This window comes from Panthera pardus, unplaced genomic scaffold, assembly GCF_024362965.1.
Source record: "Panthera pardus isolate Hobbes unplaced genomic scaffold, ASM2436296v1 HiC_scaffold_25, whole genome shotgun sequence".
NCBI lineage: Eukaryota > Metazoa > Chordata > Mammalia > Carnivora > Felidae > Panthera > Panthera pardus.
In genome coordinates this window covers 65,838,271-65,858,196 of record NW_026526821.1, presented here as the reverse complement: position 1 = coordinate 65,858,196, position 19,926 = coordinate 65,838,271, and the positions used below count along the sequence as shown (strand labels likewise).

Here is a 19,926-nt window from a genome sequence, read left to right as displayed (position 1 = left end):
CAGCAGCCTTAGGGAACCTCTTCCCAAAAAGCTGTGTGATTGGCCAGCTAGCCACCATCCTGTACAGAGTCCCCCAACTAGGTCCCTGGACTGGGCAGAGTCTCTGGGTGAGCCATGGGCACAGAGGCCAGCCTCCCTCCCACCAGCCTGGGCATGGTGGCCTTTGGCTGCAGTCCCCATCCCTGGGCCAATCTGTGCAGCAGGTTGAGGAAGTGGTTTTACTGAACTTCATGCAGAAGGAACTATTGGTGGCCATTTTCCCCCAAGGAGCTCTGAGAGAGCCAGGTACCTAGAGTGTCTGGAGTGACCCCCCAGTCATTAGTACCTCGAGGCAGTGTTCCTTCATTTACTCAGCAAGCATTTATTGAGTGCCTCCTGTGTACCAGGCTGGGGATATAGAATCCCAACCCACATGGTGCTTTAAGAGGCAGGTGGGGAAGCACAGAAGTAAGCCATGATCACAATCAAAGGTGACATACTACACTGACAGGGAAGGATAGGGTGTCTGGGTGCTCACTCAGTTTGGGGGGATCAAGGAAGCTCTTCATGGAACATGGACACCTAATTGATGCCTGAAGATGTTAAAGTGAGTGGTGGGAGGTGGAGGATAGGGATGAGATTTCCGGGTTGAGGTGGCAGTGGGGGCGAAGGCAAGAGTAATGATGGTACTTTCCAGAAGTGAGTCCCAGAGCAGGTGGTGGAGGAGGAAAGGGCTGCAGAGCTAAGCAGAAGCCACACTCACAAGGACCTTGCATGTCTTAATTTGTATACCTTTCTTGAATCTTCAGCCAGAATTTTTCTCAGCCTCTAACTCCAGCAGGAAACCCAGTGGGAGATAGTGATTTCCTGCCCTCGGAGAGAAGAAAACAAAACTCCAGCAATTTCTGTCTAACCCCAGAATGTTAAAAGTTGACTCATGCTTGTTGGGGTAGCACAGATGATGGCAGTTTTCTAAAAACAGTACTTTTTGCTTTTCTATTTATAAAGGTAATGCGTGCTCGGTGTGGAAAAGTATAAAGAAATAAAAGCACATATAATCCCTTCATGAGAGATAATCAACATCAACATTTTGCAATTTTCCTTCGAGTCTTTTTTTTTTTTTAACTATACTTTTTGTTTTTGGTTACATGGTTGAGGTAAAACTATATATCAATTTTCTTATCTGCTTTGTACCCTTGATATAACATAAGTATGTTCCCTTATTATTAAACATTCTTTTTTTTTTGGTGCACCTGGGTGGCTCAATCAGTTGAGTGTCTGACTTCGGCTCAGGGCATGATCTCATGGCTTGGCTTGTGAGTTCAAGCCCCACATCAGGTTCTGCGCTGACAGCTCAGAGCCTGGAGCCTGCTTCAGATTCTGTGTCTCCCTCTCTCTCTGCCCCTCCCCTGCTCACGCACTGTCTCTCTCAAAAATACATTAACATTAAAAAAAATTTTTTTTAATTCTTTGTTTTTAAGGGCCACATCATGTGGTCTCTCTTGAGTTCCTCTGCTGACTCCAGGCCTTTGTATCTTCGAGAAAAGTGGAGCCTGAGCCAGCCAATCATCAAAATCACCTGGGAACCTTGGGGACCAGCCAGGCTTCTGGCATCAGAATCTAGCACTTGAGACTGGAGAATCTGCAAGTTTAAAAAGCCCCTCAGGATGCCCTGAAACCGCCGAGGACCAGCAGGTCGGTCAACCTGTCGCGAAGCCCTCCAGGCCACACGGCACCTGCAGAACTCCCAGGAACCCACAGAGTTTGAGACGTCTCATTTTCAGTCAGACAAAATTATGTCCATTGTCAGGAAAACACAGATAATGCTCTTGGAACCAGGTTCTGGCATACTGTAGGTGCTCAAAAAAAAAAAAAAAAAAAAAGTAACTGCTGTTGTTGGAATCCCAGGTAGAAGCCTTTGTGCTGTTTCCCAGTAGACAGACACTCTTTGTTTCCACACCCACCCCTGGGAAGGGCTTCACCGCCACCTCAGGACCCTGCTGTCTTCAACCTCCTTGGTATCACATACAGAATTGATGCTCCCTTCTCAGTAGCATAGCTATTATACGGCAGTCATTAAAAAAAGTAAGAACACCTTGCCATGAGACAGAATGTTATATATTCAGGACTATCCCAGAAAAACTGAGGCTCATGTCCATAGATGACCAGGAAGGCCCTGAAGGGTGGCGGGGTGGGGAGGATTCTAAGCACATCATGAGGGGCCGTCAGGACCCTGCTTCCCATCCAACTGAGGAGGAGGCAAGACAGCAGGAAGAAAACAAGGGAAATTGGCCTTTATGGAGAGCCTGCTCCAAATGCAGTGTGGTTGTCACCTGTACCAACTGTCACTGGTTGCTGATAAGCCTAGAAACTGAGAACAAACACAACTTTCTAGGGCAGTTTGATGTTGCCACAATATTCAAGTGTGTGATCATTTTTTCTAGTAATTCCCTTTTTTGCTGTCTATTACAAAACCACTGGTCTGTGGCCAATTGAAAATTTGCAAAATTGGTCCTTCACAGAAAGCTTGAGGCACTGGTCTAGAAACTGATGTGTGGCATCTTATTTAATCCTCAAACAACTTCTGCAGGGGCTTGAATGAGGGGGTCCTTTCTCCCCCCCTGCTGTAAGCTAACATCCATCCCAGTGCTCGCCAGCTAAGCGTCAGCGGGAGGAGGGTGGTTCTGTTCCCGATCACCTGTCCCAACCCAATCACGAGGCGGGACCAAGACTCTTGAAAAAGACCCCACAGAGAGTCTGGGGGCTCTCAATTTCCCCAGGAGATGGGGGCATCCCACCTCAGGGTGGAATGACACAGGGGGGTACCTTCCTGAGGAAATTGCCCAGCTAGCATCTGCCCTCCATTTGGCATCATGGGAGCTTTCCCTCCCATCCAAGCCAGGTCCCGCTGTGGCAGCTGCTGTCCTGAGCTTGCCATCAACTAATTGTCAAGCCCCTGCCATATACTGAGGCGCGTACTAGCTGCGCTGGGGGTTCCAAATGAGGATATTTTTGGTAAGCACTTACTCTGATTAACTCATTTAATTTTCACGACAACCACATGGGAGAAGTCCTATTTTTACCTTCATTGCACAGGAGATTCTCAAGGAGGTTAAGGGACAGGCTTAAAATCACACAGCTAGTAAGTGGCAGGCCTGGGGTTGTCTCAAGGCTGCCCTACTCTAGGCCCTGAGCTCTTAACTTCAGTGCGATGCCACAGTCCTGCCCTGGAGGGGTTTGCAGTCCAGTGGGGTCCGTGAGAGCCCTGAAGAATCCTAGCGGAGTCAGATTGTCCTGACTTATGGCCCAGGAACCTAGAGGAATGAGGGATGCTGGGGCGGAGGCCATGGAGGGACTTTGGGGAGGGAGGCAGCCATTCTTAAGGCCCTGCTCCTCGGCTCCCCCATGCTCCCCTGGGAGCACACTCATATCCTGTGTCCTTGCCCCCTCCCTCCCCAGACATGATCTCACTCCTCCTCACCCCTGGAGGCCCCAGAAAAGAGACTATTGTTTCCTCCCACACACGGGAACTTGGAGACCCGCAAGCCTCCTCTCCCCCTGTTAGGGCAGCCCCAGTTCCCACAGTGCAGTAATGGACCCCAAGGTCCTCAGCCCCTCTTGATACAGCACTCCCTCCCTAGTTTATCCCATAAGCTCTTTGCCTCCAAACCATATTTTTTGTACTTTTCCGCCTTTGAGAAGGCTATGAAGTAGGAATCCCAGGCTCTGCTGGGAGTCTTTCTGCCTTTCCACCCTGGCATCCTCTGTACCCTCTGCTCTGTGGAGAGGTGAGAGGCAGCGTAGGGCAGAGTGGGACCAAGGCAGCTGGCATCAGGAGGTCCAAACTAGTATCCGGTTGCCTTAATCTCTCAGTGGTCAGTCATTTAAACCCTCAGCACTCTCATCCTAGAAAATCAGGGTGCTTGTGAGGATTAAACGGGAAATTGCTGTGGAAGCTCACTACCAGTTCTAAGTGGCTCTACCTGGTTGGGCTTCCCTTCCAGCTCCCGGCTTATTTGAGCCTTGCCCAGCCTTTAAAGCTAGCCTCAAGCCCACTACCTCCAGGAAGTCCTCCCTAAGTACACCTGTGTGGTCCGAGTCTTTGGCCTGAAGGCGTCATCATCCTGTGTTCCTGCAGCCCTAGAGAGACACGTGAACGGCAGGCGTCACTCTGAGGACCACGTGTTGGCATCTGTCATGCTGCCTGTGCTGAGCCAGAGCCAGGGCAAACTCAAGTCTGCTCTACTCTGCAGGACTTCTGGGTCTTAGGACTTCTCGTCTTCTGACCGTTTTTACTGGGGCGGCCAGATCTGAGGGCTCTCTTAACCCAGGGAGGTGGTTTAGAGCGAGATTTTTGTGATCCTCACTAGACTGGTAAGGACAGTGAGGCTAGGAAAGCCCAAGACCCGGCTAAGGTCACAGGATTGGGTAGTCAATTGCAGAGTCAGGGTTCAAACCGGAATTTCTAATGCTTTCTACATTCCCTGGGTGTCACCGTTGCTCAGGGCCCAAATAAAGCCAAACCAAGCACCAGAAGTATGTACATTTGGGGCCCATATGACCTCTTGAGTGGGCTTTTGCTATTTCTTTGCTTCCCCCTGCTCCCGCCTCCTGGCATTCCTCCAGAAGCCAACCCTCAATGCCGCGGGGAGCCAGCCCGGGCCTGGGCAAGGTGGCAGAGATGGTTCCAGCCCGGGAGCCCTAGACCAGGCCTTGCACACAACAGGAATCGGGATCCCCCAAGGCCGCGAGCGGGTCCTTGCTCTCTGCAGCACAGACAGTCCTGGTTCTGAAGAGCCCCAGAGGCCAGGAGAGGGTTTTAAATAGCCAGTGACAAGCCCCTTGTGAGGCTCGGTTTAAATTAGTTGTCGGCGCTTGATTGAATCAGGTTTAATTGTTGGTTGGCGCTGAAATGATGAACGAGGTATGGCTTTAAATAGGAACCATAAGTGTTTCAAACTCACCCTGAGCAGGATCTCCAAGTACAGAGCTGCTCTCCTCCTGTTCCAAGGGCTCCTGGGGGAGGGGAGGCGACTGAGAAGGTGAACTGAGCTGGGCTGGCCTGCACTGCTTCTCCTGTTCACTGGTGGTTTATTATCCCAGCAGAGAAATCCAAGAAAAGCCTGATGGGGGCTCTGGGAGATGAGGTCTTGTGATTCAATCGACCACCCCATCAATCACTTTCCTCCCTGCCCTTTGACTAGGCTTGCTTATTTGCATCTGTGCCTTTGTAGCTGTCCCCAGACAGGTCTTCCTAGCCTTGACGGAGGAAGAGGGGGGCCTGGCCGAGCGGACATCTCTACGGTGCGTGGGAGCCAGAAGTCCGGCATTCAGGCCTCACTTTGCCCCTTGGAGCTCTCTCAGCCTATTTCCACATCTGTAGAGTAAGACGAAGCTCGCCCTACCTACCTCCATCTAGAAGTTGTTGTGGGATCAAGGGGCTAATGTGGAGAAAGAGCCCTGAAAACTGTCATCTGTGCCCTTAATGCTGGTGAATCTGGCCCTGGGCCGCCAAGCTGGGGTGTATGGCAGGTGGAGCATGTGGGTGGGGAGAGGGGATGCTCAGTTTGCCCCTACAGTCCAAGGGCTCTTCCCACCCACAGGGTACCACCCGCTCAGTGCTTTGGTGTCTTCCTCACCGTTGCCAGGCCTTTCCAGTTCTTTGGGCCAAGGTCCCCATGCACCTCTTTCACTTGGGGCCCAACTGGTAGGCTCACCTGGCTACACCTGTCACCCTCAGCCTCCTCTAACTTCCACCTGGAGCCAAGTTCCGCCTCAAAGGAGCCTCACAGAGCCAGAGTTCTGACTGCCAGTGTCCTTGGGTGGGCATCCATACCATACCCACAGCCACACCAGTCCTAGAACAAGAACAGGGCTGACCAAGAGTCCTCTGGGCCCATCTTCCCGTCTCTGAAGAACAGGTAAGGCTAAGGGCAGAGACCTGGATTTCCTCCCTTTGCTTGAAATTAGATTGAGGACATCTGGGGCCCGTGGGAGCAAGTGACAGGGAGGCAGTTTTTAGTTCAACCCTGGAAAGGCTCTCACAGGGAATACTAGCGGAGCTCAGACATTGCCTGGACAAGACTTCTATGGGGAGTGTTGCAGAAGGGACGCCTCCTGGGCTGGGGCAGACCGAGTGATGTCAGAGCTGGAAGGCCACAACCTGCTTCGACCCTGACCTCCTTCCTTCAGGAGCTCGAACCAATGGTCTCCTAGTCTCCCTGAGCCACAGGCCCTGCGTTTGTGAAAACAGGAAAGTGAGGCCTTCCTAAAAGAGGGTGGTGTGAGGATTGGGAAATACAAGCTAACAGATGCAAAAGCGCTCCTGGCTTGGCCCCGGGTTGGCTTTCGAAAAACCGCTATGAACCTAAGCCAGTGGGGGCTCGGCCCGGAGGACAGTGACGATCCCTTCCAACTCTGGGTGTCTACTAATCGGTACGCTGGCCACAGGCACCTGACTACCCAGGGGCAGAAGCCGCCAGACCAAGTGCCCACAGCATTGAGAAGGGATCTGCTAAGAGTGGGCAGGTACCACAGCGCCTCACCCTGGGACCGATGTCCTTCTGAAGGGGACAATGGAGAGGATGGGAAAGAAAGCCCTATCTCATGTCCTTCTCCGAGCTACGTGTGATGGCTGTAACTGTGCTGTGGATGTGCTGGGAGGGCAGCAGGGACTGATGGGGCCTGAGCCACATTCTCTAGGTCCTCTTCCCACAGAGGCGTCCAGGGGGTGGAATCGGGCCCTCTTCACGGTGCCAAAATAAACTTGCATTGTTTCCAGCAACACAAGAGGCCTCAGTGAAGCAGCTTTTGCCAAACCCTATAAGGAAGCCAGAGAAGGGAGGGGAGCCTGGAATGAGACATGCCCCCTCTCCCACCCACCTCCCCAGCTTTCTTTTGACTTCCATAAAACTCCATGTAGGCAAGCCCTAAGGCAAATACCCATGGGCGCTGTGGGAATCTGGAGTTTTAGGGAAAAAAGAAGGGACTGGAACTCCCATTTGTTGAATGTTTACTATGTGCTACTTATTTTGCTTATAAAGACAGTCATGTTAATGAGCTGGGGGTGCACACAGACCTGGGTTCACATTCTGACCCTGTCATTTTGCTATGTGATCTGGGAGAGGGAATGGCTCTTTGCTTGTTTCTTCATAGGTGAAATGGAGCTCCTAAGAGTACACTTCAGAGCGTCGTATTAAAGATTAACTCAGAAAAAAAAAAAAAAAAAAGGTTAGAGAGGGAGGGAGCCAAAACATAAGAGACTCTTAAAAACTGAGAACAAACTGAGGGTTGATGGGGGGTGGGAGAGAGGGGAGGGTGGGTTGAGGAGGGCACATTTGGGAAGAGCACTGGGTGTGGTATGGAAACCAATTTGACAACACATTTCATATTAAAAAAAACAAATTCAAATAAACTATACTAGATAAAACACTATTTAAAAAAAGGATTAACTCAGGTAACATGCTTAGTTAGCATAATGCACAGCACATAAAATGCACTCAATATGTTAGTTGTCATTATTATTAAATAGTTGCTATTAGTAATAATAATATTATTTTCAAACTTCGTGACAATACTGAGAGGTAAGTGCTGTAGGTAACTATTTCAAGTATGGAAACTGAGGCTTGAGAGGGATCAAGGCACCTTTTCAGGGCCTGACTCAGGATTCAAACCCAGGTCTACCTGGCTCTAAGGCCCACACTTGTCATGTCTGCATCTGAGATGGGGGCCCAACTGAGTATCCTGATACAGATGCCAGGTTGCTCTGAGGCTGGGAATCCAGAAAGCAACCAAAACAGAGCCTGCCGGGCATCATTGTCATGGTCCAACTACTCCCTAGACTTCATAGGCTTGGCCACCATCATCCAGCTGGGCTTGACTGACCACCAAAGCCCAGGGTTGCCCTTGCCAGGCCCCAGGGCTCCTCTGTCCCTGGACCATCGATCTGAAGTGAGTGTCTGCACAGCTGGACCCCAGGCTGCCCAGTTGGTTTCCCATTCCTGCACGGACGGCTTACTGCAGTTGATCCAAAGCAGGCTGGGATTTAAACGCTGGCTCTGTCACTCATTAGCTGGGTGACACTGGGCTTGTTACTTGCTCTCTCTGAGCTTCAATTTTCTCATCTGTAATGCTGGAGCAATGGCATCTAGCTTTCTGGGTCCCTGTGAGAATTACTTGAGACGATGGACATGACATAAGTGTCTGGAAGGTTAGTTCACCCCAGCTCCTGGCCTCCCCGTCTTGAGACAAATTCTCCCTGGGACCATGGGACTGTGGGGCCCCAGACCGGGACTGATTTTTCCTCCTTAGATATGGATTCTCTGCGTGACATCCTTAATGAAAAACGAATAACTCATGTGTTCATTTCATTAAATGCTACCCCCACAAAAGTGTGGGCTTGTGCAATTCTCCAAAGACTGTCAACTGGAAGATATCTCGGAATTCCTCGTAAATCAAAAGGTTTCATTTTTCTGCCAAGACAGTCAATTTTCTCTGCCTTGAGTCAGGCGGAGGGGCGGTGCTGGGCTGGGATCCGAGTCAACAGACCTGCCTGCTGGTCCGGACTCTGCCAATGATCAACGCAGGACAGGAGCAAACCGCTTCTTTTGCATTGAGACTCTGAAGTCTCGGTTTCCTCCTCTGAAAAATGGGTGGTGTGTGTGTGTTGGGGTGGCCTGCTGCTAGATGGTCTTCTGTCTCTTCCTCCAGTTCTAAAATTCTGGAACTTGATCTCTTCTTCTGCCTCTGCTTCTCTCTACCCTCCAGACTCCACCTCTCCAGCCCCCTTCCTGCTCTCCTTCTCCCCTTGCCCTGTCCTGTCTACCTTTCCTGTCAATCAGACCAGATCAACCCAGGGCAGGGACTGGAGAAAAAAACGTCTATGCATTCCTGGCAGACGATAATCTTCTAATGCCCTTATTGCAAAAGCAGCCCTTCTTTGGGGTGAAAAGAAGGGCAGCCAAGATCTGTGTTTCTATTATGGGGTCCAGAAAGGGGGGCATTTGCTCTTGGCGCTAAGGATGGATACATTTAGGAGTAAGAGGTGGCCCCTTCTCTAAATGCGGCTTTGGGAAGGGGTCCTGGGCCAGCCCAAGGGGGCTTCGTGGTTGCCTGGTGGGGCAGATTCCAGGCCACCCAGAGGGGTCTGTGGCCTGCAGGGCAGTGGGGTGGAGAGTATGCAGGGCAAAGGACCCCGAGGGAATTCAGCCGCCTAAGAACTGCAGTCTGAGCTGGTCTCTTGGGGAGGATAGGGGAGAATAGCTAATGTATTTGGGTTTCTTCACCACTGAGTTCATCTGATTGACAGAGGGAGATAGAAATAGAGGCCTGGAAAGATTGCCCAGCGCAGGGGTTGAACAGGAGAAGGAGAGCCAGGGAGAGACGGAGGGGCCAAAGAGGGAAGCAAAGAAGGGAAAGAGGAAGAGAGAAAAGAGAGAAGGGAAGGAGAGAGGAAAGCAGGCAAGAAGGAAGGAAAAAGGAAGGAAAGAGAGTGAGGAAGGAAAACGTTTCCCAGACCGTGTCATCTGAGTACCACCAATCCTCCAAGATTGAGGGGCGGGGCAGGCATGCTGAGGGTCCAGCCCCGTGCGGGGCGACTTTCCCACCATCCCTCTCCTGGGGCTTTGCTGTGCCCACTGCTCCATGGCTTCCCCAGCAGAAGCCACTTCAGAGCCTCCTCATTGCCCCACTCTGGCAGCCCTATTTACCTAAAACACAAAGTTAGCAATTGCCCTGGAGCTGTGCAAGGATGTAGCGGGCCCTGTGTGGCTGGCAAGTCCCAGAAGCGAGTCCTAGCAGCACAATTAGATGGGCACAGAACCGAGTACTCAAAATACAGCACGCACTGTCCCACTCACTAGATCACTAAATATGCTTTCGCCTCTGTTTTTACCATACTAGCACATGTACACGTATAAACCCACTCCATTCACCATGTTTGGCTTTAAACATCTCTTTACTAGTTCTGAAAATAAAATCCACTGAAAGACCTGCAACCATTAAGAGCCCTGTCTGTCCATCTATCCATCCATCCATCCATCCATCCATCCATCCATGTAGAGTCTGCCCTTTCAAGGGACTTTTATTATTTATTTATTTATTTATTTATTTAAAGTTTATTTATTTTGAGAGAGAAAGAGAGAGAAAGCATGAGTCAGGGAGGAACAGAGAGAGAAGGACAGAGAGAGAATCCCAAGCTCTGTCAGCACAGAGCCAATGCAGGGCTCAAACTCATGAACCATGACATCATGACTTGAGCCGAAGTCGGACGCTTAACCAACTGAGCCTCCCAGCCACCTCTCAAGGGACTTTTAACTGAGTATCTACAGTACGCCAGGCAATTGGCTTTACTGGGTCAACCACAAAAACAGGCCTTGCCCTCAAGGGGTACACTTTCTGTTGGGTAAACACACATAAATAATTTATTATTATATATATTATAAGTGGAATAATAAGAATGTTACCAATTGTTATCTGGTAAAAACAAAACAAGACAAATCAACTGTGCCAGGCAACTGTTACACATAATCTGTAATGTGGACCCTGACTTCCAGAACAGAGGTGCCCTGCTCTCTGCCACCCACCTGTGGACAGATGACCTGTCTGGCTAGTGTGTCCTGAATCAGAGCTGGCATCTACTTTTTTAAAGAAAATATTGTTTTTTAAATGCATAAAACTGGGGCGCCCGGATGGCTCAGTCGGTTAAGTGTCCGACTTTGGCTCAGATCATGATCTTGCGATTCATGAGTTCAAGCCTCAACCTCATTGGGCTCTGTGCTGACAGCTTAGAGCCTGGATCCTGCTTTGGATTCTGTGTCTCCCTCTCTCTTTGCCCCTCCCCTGCTTGTGCTCGGTCTTTCTCTCGCTCTCAAAAATAAAATAAAACATTAAAACAAATAAATGCATAAGACCTATAAAGCAAATATCTTTGTAACCACCCATGAGATCAAGAAATAGACTAGAACATCTCCAGTACCTGTGAAGTGCCCCAACTCCACACCTCTCCCAATCAAATCTCCTCCTCTTCTCCCCAGAGGTAACACTATCCTGACTTTTCTGGTCATCATTACCTTTCTATATGGTTTTATCCTCCGTGTATGTACCCTAAAAATCTTAGAGTGAACTGTAGGAGACTAAATGGTTGGATAACAGCAATTTTATACAGTTTAAGCTAATGGTTAATTTACCTTTAGGTTTGGCAAGTAAGTACTTACTGTATGCATTCTTTTTTTTTAATTGAGGTATAATTGACTTTGTGTAACCTGCCGTGCTTCCCTATCCTAGAATGTGAGTATAATAAGGCATAATTTTTTAAATGTTTATTTATTTTTGAGAGAGAGTGTGAGTCAGGGAGAGATGGTGGCTGGGGACAGGGGGGGTTGGGGGCACAGAGGATCCAAAGCAGGCTCTATGCTGACAGCCTGATGCTGTGCTCGAACTCATAAATCATGAGAGCATAACCTGAGCCACAATTGGATGCTTAACCAACTGAGCCACCCAGGTGCCCCAAAGCCTTTCATTTCATCTGCTTCTCCAAGTGCAATGTCCATGGCCATGTTGGAGTGATCTGTAAAGACACCACAAGGTACTTTCTCCTCCTTTATAACACATTTTCCTATCACTCTTTTGCTCCAGCATTTTTTTAAAGTCTGTTTTTCTTTCTCACTGCTCTGTAACCCTACCTCTATGTTATATCAAGTATCCCTATATGTGTTGATCTGTTCATGAGCTCTCTATTCTGTTTCAGTGATCTATTTCTCTATGCCTGTGCCAATGACACATTGTCGTAATTACTATGACCTTATGGTAAGTAATAATCCCTGATAGGACAATTCCTTCACTTTGTTTTTCTTATTTCACTCTCATATGAATTTTACAATAAGTTTACCAAATCCTACATGCAATAATGTGTTGGGATTTTGATTGGAATGCTTTGAATCCACATATAAATTTGTGGAAAATGACATCTTTACAATGCTGACCTATCTATCCACGAATATAGTATACCTCTGCATTTTTTAGAGTATCCTTTAGTGTCCCTCAATAAAGTTTAATAATTTTTTTTTTATAGAAGTCTAACATACAGGCCACTGGAGCCCTGTGTTGCTGCCATGTCTTTTGGGGCCAGCGTGAATGTCCTGCAATGCCTCATGGAGCAGCTCAAGCTGGATGCCAGTGTGGAGAGTATCAAGGTCTCACAGGCACTTGCAGAGCTTCAACAGTACTGCACATAAAATGCCTGCAAGGATGCCCTGCTGGTAGGTGTTCCAGCTGAAAGCAACACTTTCTGGGAGCCCAGATCCTGTGCTTTATTCTAAAGGCTGGGAAGAAGTTTCCTGAGGAATGCTTTTAAGCATAAAGTGATGGATGACTGCTTCTAAGTCTCAAGAAAACACTTTTTTCCAGCCAAATGACTCTTAGATATTTCAGGCCTGTCCTGTGGCCTGGTCCTATAGCCAAAATTCTACAGAAATTGATGAGTTTCTACTCGGATAAGAGAACTGAGTGAAAGAATGGACTTTAGATAATAATGGCCTGATTCTTTTGGTAAAGTGCTTCTATATTTAAGACAAACAAAAATGTTACCACCAAATATACTTTTTTCATGAGCAAATTACTAGTGTTTCTATATCTGGAATATCATGTTTGTTTTATTGACTAGATGTTTACAGTTTGGGAAGGAAAACATTTTTGTTAAAAAATTTGTATTTTGTTAATTTGTTGTTCCTAAGATTTTTATACCATAACAAAACTTGTTATTTTCTCATGAATTTAACAGTTTCTAAATGAGGACAAGCAAGTATAAAACTGGGAGAAGAATAAGTTTTATTGATTAAATGATGTCTTGATTTTTCTAAATGAGAAGATTATTTTATTTGTAACACTAAACATGGGAGCTGTTTCTTAGCAAACATATTTGTAAAGATTCGGTCTTTATCTTAAGTTCCTCTACTTTATAGTCGTGGTTGTATCTTAAAAAAAGGTACATCATTTCATGTCTTAAAAAATGTTTACATGTGATCTTCTGAACATTGCAAATGATTAAAAACAAAATAATGGAAAACACTACAACCTAAATTCTTAATGTCACAAGTGTTTTACTTTGATGATGTGCTTTGATTTAATTTGGGACACTTAAAAAAAATTTTTTAACATTTTTATTTTTGAGAGAGAGGGAGACAGAGAGACAGAGAGAGAGAAAGAGCATGACTCGGGGAGGGGAAGAGAGAGAGGGAGGCACAGAATCTGAAACAGGCTCCAAGCCCTGACCTGTCAGCACAGAGCCCAACACAGGGCTTGAACCCACCGCCAACCACGAGATCATGACGTGAGACGAAGTCAGACGCTCAACTGACTGAGCCATCCAGGTGCCCCAATTTGGGACACCTTTAAAAGATACTTTGTGTTTGTAGTAATCTTTAATGAGCTTGGAAATAAAATTCTGCTTAATTAATCATTTTCTAAGAAAAAAAGTATAACATAAATTTTGTTAGACTCATTCATAAATCCCTCATTTTTGTTGCAAATGTATATGATCGCTTTTTAAAAAGTTCATTTTCTCACATTAGTTGTTCATGTATTGAAAAAAACTCATTGTTGGTATGTTAATTTTATACCCAGCAATCCTGCAAAACTTTCTTACTAGGTCTAATAATATTAGTAGACTCTTGGATTTTTATTCACATAATATTATTTGTATACATTTAAAGTTTTGTTTCTCTATTTCTCAATCTTAGCCTTACATTGTTTTTTTTTTTCTCTTTATTTAAATGGGAAGGACTTCCAGCACAATGTTGATAGAAGTAGTGATAGTGACTATCCTTGTCTTTGTCTTATTTTCTATCTCAAAGGCAGTGGTTGGACAGGATGAACTCTTGAGTGCCTTCCAATGTGAAGATCTTGATTCTCCCTATGATCATATTCTTTCTGGATAAGACAGCTACTAAGACTTCTGGAGTCTTTCTCTTGGTCCAGAGTAAAAGTCATAATTTGTATCCAGACCTTTAATAGTTGCATATGTCCAGCCTGAGTGTAGAAGATCCTAGAATTTGATCTCGTATTCTCCAACTTTTCACACTTGTTGAGTCATTTCCTCCCAAAAGTCAGTTCCGCCCCAAACTCTCAAACTATTTCTGGTTCACATTTTGAATCATGACTAATATTCAAAAAAACTATGATGGTTGTGCCCATCTTCCTTTTTTAAAACTCTCCCTGATGTCCTTCAAGGAGGGAGAGGAGGAGAGTGACTTTGCTCCCCAGTCTAAACCCTGCCTGAAAGACCAGTCATGCTACATTGTGCTATCTTCTCTGGGGTGTCTAAGCTACATCCAGTGGTAAGAACACCAGGTATAGCATAACTGGACTCACCTGATTAGCCCTCTTTCATCAGAAGTGCCTAATATTCTAGTCTACTTTTATGAAGGTGATAAAACAAACAGCTATTGGAAGAAGGCTTGTAAAATAAGCATTGAAGACTAGTGTTCACCAGGTTGTTCAATCTTTCTTGTATAGAAAGGAGGCATAGAATATAGTTGACCTTTGAACAATATACAGGTAAGGGGTGCCAACTCCCCATGCAGTCAAAAATTCACAAACAACTTTTGACTACCCCAAACTTAACTACTAATAGCCTACCATTGATTTAAGTCATACTGATAACATAAACAGTCAACTAATACATATTTTGTATGTTAAATGTAATATGTACTGTATTCTTGCAATAAAGTAAGCTAAAGAAAAGAAAATATTATTAAGAAAAGCATAAAAGAAAATACACTTACAGTACTGTACTGTAAAAAGTCCTCAGGACCTGTGCAGTTCAACTGTATTGCTCAAGGGTCAACTGTACATTTCTTTTGAAATTTAATATCAGCATAGTTCATTTCTCCTGTTGAACTACTATGTTTCTGCAATGGGGTTAACACTTTTAGATGAATTTTCATATCCTGTAAATCTTGTTATTCTGAGGTTTTTTGTCCACTGAAGCAATGTTCGGGGCAGGCAGTGAGAGGAAGGCACATAAAATACTTTAATCAATTTGTCCAGATTAGATTTTTGTCTGCATCTGTAGCAAGATTCTTGGATGGGATGTAGTCATCGTTAAGAGAAAAGGCTTTCTAAATTCCTTTAACTCTCATTTAACACAGCAAGAGTTAGGTCTGCCTGACTAGTTCTGAGAAAATGGAGAGGGGAACACCTGTTCCTTCTATTCTGATAGACTGTGAGAAGGAGAAAAGGATAGAGAGGGAATAGGTAGACAGGCAGCAAGGTTTTTCTCTGCCACTACCATTCTTGCCTCTACCACCTTCCCCACACACAACTTGGCATGTTGGGAATTTATGAATCATCCAGAAAAGCATGAAGGACATAGTGTCTGGGCCAGGTGCGTCCTTATCCAGGCATGTGGGGGAAGACCACAAGTCCAGGAGAAGCACCCACATGATAGCATGGGGGTACAGCAGGAAGTGGTGGGTAGGGAAGCCTGAGATAGCACCAGAGTAGGTGCTGAGAGAGCTAGCAGAGTGGCAGAAGATAGGCCTGGTGATAGATCTGGTGACAATAGGACCAAGAGGTCACTTGGGCAACTGGCAGGGACCATGTCCTCGAGTGTTAGTTATATCCTAGCATAATACCCCAGAAAGCCAGAAGGGACCCATCCTACTGTGGTGGGCATCAGCTAAGGTAGCTGGCTAGTCTAGCCTCTTGTGAAGGAGACCAGTGAGGATCTGGGGCATGCCACAGGAACTCAAGGACCCTCTCCTGGTTGCCATGAGGATCTTGGTCGGAACCATTCACCACAGTGAGTTCAGGAAGCAGAGAAAGCAGACTCCCAAAGGTTGAGATTCACCCAAGTCATCCAAATTACTTAAAAAAGACAACTTTAGTTACTGAGTCAGATTGGAAGTTTACCAATTTAGACAAAATTTAGTTTCATTCCCTCACCCCCAACTCTGGGCTAGATCCCTAGTGGAACTGATAAGAAAGAACAGATTACTTATAAAGCAAATGAGGAAACTACATTCCCCCCCCCCCCTACAATCACATTGTAAAGTGAGTACCTGTGCCTCAGTACACATCTTTTTTATGAAACAGTATTATTTATCTTCTCATGGTCTCTTTTTAGTTTTAGAGCAGAGTTGCATGTTATACTCAAAGACAGCAAATATTCTCACTTAGGCATGGAAAGAGCACAGGTTTGGAGTTAGGCAGGCTGGAGTTTGTAGCACAGGCTTGCATTCCTCTGGGGGAGCCTAGGCACTTTAACATTTATGGGCTCCTTCCTCCATTAAAAAAGTAAAAATTGTATCTTATAACTAAATTGTTATAAAGAAATATTAATTTCTATATTAAAACATTTTCTTCACCTTAAGCTTTCTTCTTCCTCTTCTTCCCCTCTCCCCCTCCTCCTTCTTCTCTTTCTCCTTCTTCTTCTGATTTTATAAGAAATTTTAAGACATTTTCATGGGCTCCTGAAAGTATCATGGGCCCCAAGCGCCATGCCTGTTGTTTCTGCACTTGCCCTGGCACACCTCTTTGTTCTTGTTTTTCTCATCTGTAAAATGGGGTTGTCGGATTAAATGACAGAATGCACTGAAGAACATGGCACATGGTGATAACATTGGTTTCTTTTCTTTTTGGTTTCTTTTCCATGGATTTTACTTTCTATTTTAGTGATCTTGCTGCATGTGTGGTTTTCATTGTGAGTCACCTTCAAATTCTCTTTGGAAGTAGAGGGGGTATAACTTATAAATAAAAATTCCTTTTTACTTCCTCAGCACTTAGCACAATGCCTTGCTTTATATTCTCAATCCTTGTTTGTTGACTGTGCTGGTAAATGGCTCCCTCCCTTCCCAGCCTCCACCCACCACCCTGTCCCACTCAGGCCCTGACATACTCCAAAAGCATCCTTTCTCCCTTTCTTTTTCCTCTTTTCTCTCCCTCAAAAAATTTTTTCCTTAGTGGCCTGTGTTCATTGGGCACCCACTGAGCATCACACCATTGAACCAGATGGTCTCCTCACACCCCGGTTGGGTAGCATCCTGGCCCTGCTCGGTCAGTGAGGAAGCTGTGGCTCAGAATATAAGGAATTTGCTCAATAAATGCTGAACCAAGGATCTGAACCCTGGCCTGTCTGACCATGACATGGCATAATGTGTTTAGCCTCCATGATTTGCAGTTCACAGAGGACTACGTGGGGAGGTAACCCAAGGAACGCCTTTCCAGGGGTAAAGGAGATGCTTTTAGATGCTTTGCAAGGATTTCTTCATGCTGCTCAAATTAAATGTCTAAGTCCCTATAGGTATGTGCTAAGCTTTGCCATTGTCACCTGCTACTTGCCATTCACCAAGTTGGAAGTCTGTGCTGAAACCCCCTTCCTGAATGTTAGAGGGCAGTGATGCCAGAAGTAATGGGGAGCAATAATGAGCCACGGAGATCAAGTTGGGGGGTTAAAATGTTGTGTCCATCAAGAGAGGACTGAACACATTTCCTTCATAAGCTAGATATTTGAGTGCTTTTCCTCTGCCCAGCGTGGAGACTTTAAGATGGTGTCAGTGCATTCAGTGAGTGAGTGCGTGTGAGGGCTTAGAGCAAACAGCACCTGGCATAAATGTTGGCCCAACAGAACCAAATGCACACATTAAGCACCTACTGTGCTGCGTGCTGGGGAGAGGCACGCGAATAAAACATCTTCCCACAGATTCAAGAGAAGTCGAGGCAAAAATTGCCCTGTGATGGGATGGAATCTGCAATTAAAAAAAGTGAGGCATGTGAAAGCTTATTTATGTCCTATTACACAAGCTCCTCCATTCTCCGCCTCCACCCTCACCCCCAATCTGTCACATTCAGGGATCTGGGGCTCCAAGCATTAGAATGAATTAAATAGATTCAGTGGCATGTCAGGGCTGGGAGGCAGAGGAAAGAAGGTGGAGGAATGAGATGGAAGAACAAGTTAAAAAGAGAGTGGATATTGGCAGTCAATACACGAATCTCCTGGAGAAGAGACTGCGGGTCATATAGAGACCTGGAATGCTCCATTTGGAACCATCATGCTATTAATAATAGTGACAAAGTCTCACATTTCCTGAATGTGTCCACTGCCAGGCACCCTTCTAAGCCTTTTACACATATTAGCACACATCATCTTCCAAATTACCTCGTGAGGTAGCTTCTTTCACAAACCCCATATTACTGATGAAAAACCAGAGAGGGACAGTGACTTGAGTCAGAGTAATGCCACCAAGAGGCAGCTTCCCATCTGAGCCTGCAGGCAGCGGGGGACAGGTGAGGTCAGGGTGGGCCATGCAATACCACCACGGCCCCCCACCCCGAGGAGGTTAGGGCAGAATGTGGGGAGTGGTACTGCCTCTGGGCTCACCACTGCTAACCCTGTGGCTTTGGCCAAGTTCCTCATCCTTTTTGTGTCTCTGGTTTCTCATATATTAAATGAAGATAGATGATGATGATGATAGTGGTGGTGATGGTGATGGAGGTGGCACCCCTCATAGGGTGGTTGTGAGGGTTTAATATGATTCTGCACAAAAGGGGGTTAGCACAGTGCCTGGCCCCACAAGTGCTCGGTGAATGTCAGGTGTCCCTGAGACTACGATTTGTTTCCTAGAAGAGCTCTCACCATCCCATAGGCTTTGTGGCCCCCCTGGGACTCATGCTTACTCAGCACCAGTGTCAAACATCCAGCCTACCGCGCTCGCACAGGCCAGCCTGCAGCTTAAGGTGGGACCACAAAGAAGAGAAAGGTCGATGATAAGTGGCTCTGCCCATGGGGCCTGTCCCCAAACCCATAGCCACGTTGGGAGATGAGGATGGCTGGGCCTGCCCCGTGGAACACCTCAGACATGGGTGGCCTGTGACTGGCCACAGGGATGCTGGAGGACAATGGCTGGTTCCTACCTTCAAGTGGGCATGGTCTGGCTAGGGGCACATGGCTCTGCCATGCAAAGCAATAAGTAGACCAGGCAGGATTTCCCCAGGGCCCCACAAGTCCTGGCACTCACAGAGCTGGTGTGAGTGAAGCAGACAGGGAGAAGGCTAAGGGGCTGCAGAAAGTGATGTGTGTGTGTGTGTGTGTGAGAGAGAGAGAGAGAGAGAGAGAGACAGAGACAGAGACAGAGAGAGAGACAGAGAGAGAGAGAGAGAGAGAGATGACTTGGCTACCCCAAGGGCTTTGGTCGATCTCCACATTTTTGACCAGGCATGTATGATTTTCTTTCTCCTTTTCTTCCTTTGTGTGAGGAGCAACGTTGTGGCCATAGGGGAGGCACAGCCAGGCCCGAGGGCTTCCTTTCCAGGGCTGCTCTGGGTCGGGCTGACTATGCAGTTTGAACGTGCAGGGCTCCTGCTGCAGCATCCCCAGTAAACGGGCCAGTACAAAGAAGCCCTTCAGAGATGTGCTCACACAGATGATTCTGTCCCACCTGTCAACGAGGGAGGCCCGGCAACCATCTGTTAGATTCTTTATTCCCACCCCTCCCCTTTCATTTTTAACCACAGATTTTCACAGTTTGCATTACTTATTTAAATCTGTTATTTGAAAAAACACATGTATTGCTAAGTCCGGCGATGGCCGCTTTTGCCCATTGAAGCCTGTCCTTTCCCATTCCCGGTAGCTGGCTGTGGCCCCATGGGAGACCCTCATGTGCAGGCCTGCATGTCCCTTGACCAGGCTGGATTTAAGATTCAGAATTTAGGACATGATGCTCTGTACTGGAGTTGGGGGAGAGGGGTGCAGAGTCAGGATTTCAGCCTTGGGGCTTTGTTGCTGATTCTCCTTGTCCCTTACTGTGAAATTTAATGTGACACAACCATAAGACTAAAAATGAGTCCTCAGTTTCTTTTCTTTTTTTTTTAGAGAGAGACAGAAGCAGCATGAGTGGGGGAGGGGCAGAGAGAGAGGGAGAGAGAGAATCTGCAGCAGGCTCCACGAGTCAG

General features: G+C 46.8%; 1 pseudogene; it reads left to right on the top strand.

The window, feature by feature from the left end:
* The window catches only part of LOC128773513 (guanine nucleotide-binding protein G(I)/G(S)/G(O) subunit gamma-10-like), a 49,443-nt pseudogene extending 35,980 nt beyond the window's left edge, over positions 1–13,463 (top strand).
* The last annotated feature ends 6,463 nt before the right edge of the window (positions 13,464–19,926 follow it).